The sequence below is a fragment of the Arachis ipaensis genome, chromosome B01 (assembly GCF_000816755.2).
Source record: "Arachis ipaensis cultivar K30076 chromosome B01, Araip1.1, whole genome shotgun sequence".
NCBI lineage: Eukaryota > Viridiplantae > Streptophyta > Magnoliopsida > Fabales > Fabaceae > Arachis > Arachis ipaensis.
In genome coordinates, this window is record NC_029785.2 from 81,592,647 (window position 1) to 81,594,880 (window position 2,234).

Genomic DNA, 2,234 nt, shown 5'->3' on the forward strand with positions numbered 1-2,234 from the left:
TTTATCTGCTGAAGTATCTCCAGAGTGTTCTAAGAGTTTGTTCAGCTCTTCCTCAGTCCCCTTATCACTTATAGTGACCATTGATAAACCACTATTTCATGGTTTATATTGTGTTTAATTATGTGGTTTTATCATGATCTTTACCCACTTATTCATTAAATAAGCATGCATTTATATTTCCTTCCTAAAGATGTTTTATGGTTGAAAACTTGCTTCCTAGAGACTTTTAATTATGTATTTTATTTCTCCCTTATTCCATTCGATGCCGTGATCTGTGTGTTAAGTGTTTCAAGCTTTATAGGGCATGAATGAGTTGGAGATTGGAGGGGAAGCCTGCAAAAATGGAAGGAACACAAGAAATTGAGGAGATGACCAGCGAGAATCGATGCGGCCACATGGATGACGCGACCGCGCGGCATGGAATAGCACGAGTGACGCGGCCGCATGGACGACGCGTTCGCGTGGCAAATCAGAAATGCGAATGACGCGTCCGCATGAGCGACGCGATCGCGTGACGTGCGCGATCTGCATAATTTGCAGATTCGCTGCACTACAAGAAAAACACCCATTCAGGTACACTTGAAAAGTGTAGCCAAAAGTGAAAAAAAATGATGCCTTAGGCTACGGCTACGCTTTTTGGGCTACGGCTACGCTTTTTGGGGTGATTCCTATTCGGCCGTTGCCTATTCTCAAAGGCTACGCTTTTCTGCACCAAGGACTACGCTTTTGGCGTTTGAGAATAGGCTACGCTTTTCAAGTGATGCTGTCCAGGACCAAAGGCTACGCTTTTCAGCTTCCATTTTTACCAGAATAGGCTACGCTTTTCAACGCTACTGCATCACTTGTAAAACGTAGCCGCATTGTATATTATAGCTACTCTATATAAGTGTAGCCCTAGGTCCTTTTTTTTTTAATTTTCTGTATAACCATAGCTACTCTATATAAGTGTAGCCTTAGATCCCTCATTGTTTTTTTTTTTAATTTTCTATATGTATATAATATTCTAATAATTTTTTATACAACATAATATTTAATAATATTATTACATATATAATTTTACATTTTTAATTAAATGAGTTAAATATTATAAAATAAAATTAAACACATAATTATACTAAATAATTTTTTTAAATAATAAAAATCATCCTTACACAATTCAAAGACATAATCTTAAAAAGAGATAATTTAAGTCACATGAAAGTGAAGCATCCAAAAGCCTCTGCACAAGCACAATACAGTTGAACAAATTGGTAAAACAGCACCAAAGAGTAAACACTAGACTAGTTAAAGAGATAAACAAGAACAAAATTGTAGCTGATTTTGTACCTGGTCTCCTGTGTAGGAGTGTGTAGTTGTCATTGTTCCTTTCACAATGCCTGGAAAATATAGAGCAAATCAAAGTAACTCTCTAAGCTCTCAAACATTAAGTAACATCATCATGTGTCCGACGTTTCGGCTTACCAAATTCTTCATCCAAGATCTTCACAAACGGAGCAAGACAGTTTGTGGTGCAAGAAGCATTACTAAATTGAAGAAAAAAAAAGAAAGAATTCAAAATCAACCACTTATATACTAATGATAATTAATCATTTATTTTTACTTAGTAAAGAAGAGTGTTAATGTTTCAAGGACCTTATAATGTTGGCAACTTCATGGCCTTAGTCTTGTTCGTTGACTCCGAGGACGTAGGTTGGAATATCAGCACCCTTAGCAGGAGCAGTGATGATGACTTTCTTGGCACCGGCTTGGATGTGTTTTCCAGCACCAGGCCCATCCACAAATGCTCCAGTTCCCTGAATATCATCCAATCATAAGAAGATGAAGACGACCGCCACCCGAGGGACAAGATGCTGGTTCCGTCTTCTTCTGCCACCGGCGAAGTGAGCGCAGGGAAGGCGGCGACTGAGTGCGACATGGTGACGACACAAACCGCAACGACGAGCTTGAGTCTGAGATAGTGAGTGCGCGCGCGAGACCGAGAGAGAAGTGAGCTAGAGACCGGAGACGAGAGGTGAGAGCGACGAGAGAACAGAGAAGAGAGTGACGAGAGAGAACAGAGAAGAGAGCCGAAGGGGGATATGACACCGTTTCTGATTTGGTGAAAAGGTGAAAAAAATTTTCCCTTTACAGTCAACGGCGACGGTGAGAAGGGGAAGGTGATGAGTGTTGAAAGGTGAGAATGGCGAAGGTGAGGGTTGTTGTGCGCGAAAGGTTAGCGAAGGTGAGGGTCTCAC

The 2,234-nt window shown here is 40.5% G+C and overlaps 1 long non-coding RNA gene across 1 annotated transcript; it reads right to left on the bottom strand.

Annotated features, from left to right (window-relative positions):
• LOC107618641 lies at positions 1,192-1,797 on the bottom strand. The gene is made up of 4 exons (XR_001615319.2): positions 1,633-1,797; positions 1,462-1,523; positions 1,327-1,376; positions 1,192-1,219 (listed from the first exon to the last, which is right to left on the bottom strand). It is a non-coding gene; the product is annotated as an uncharacterized LOC107618641 (long non-coding RNA).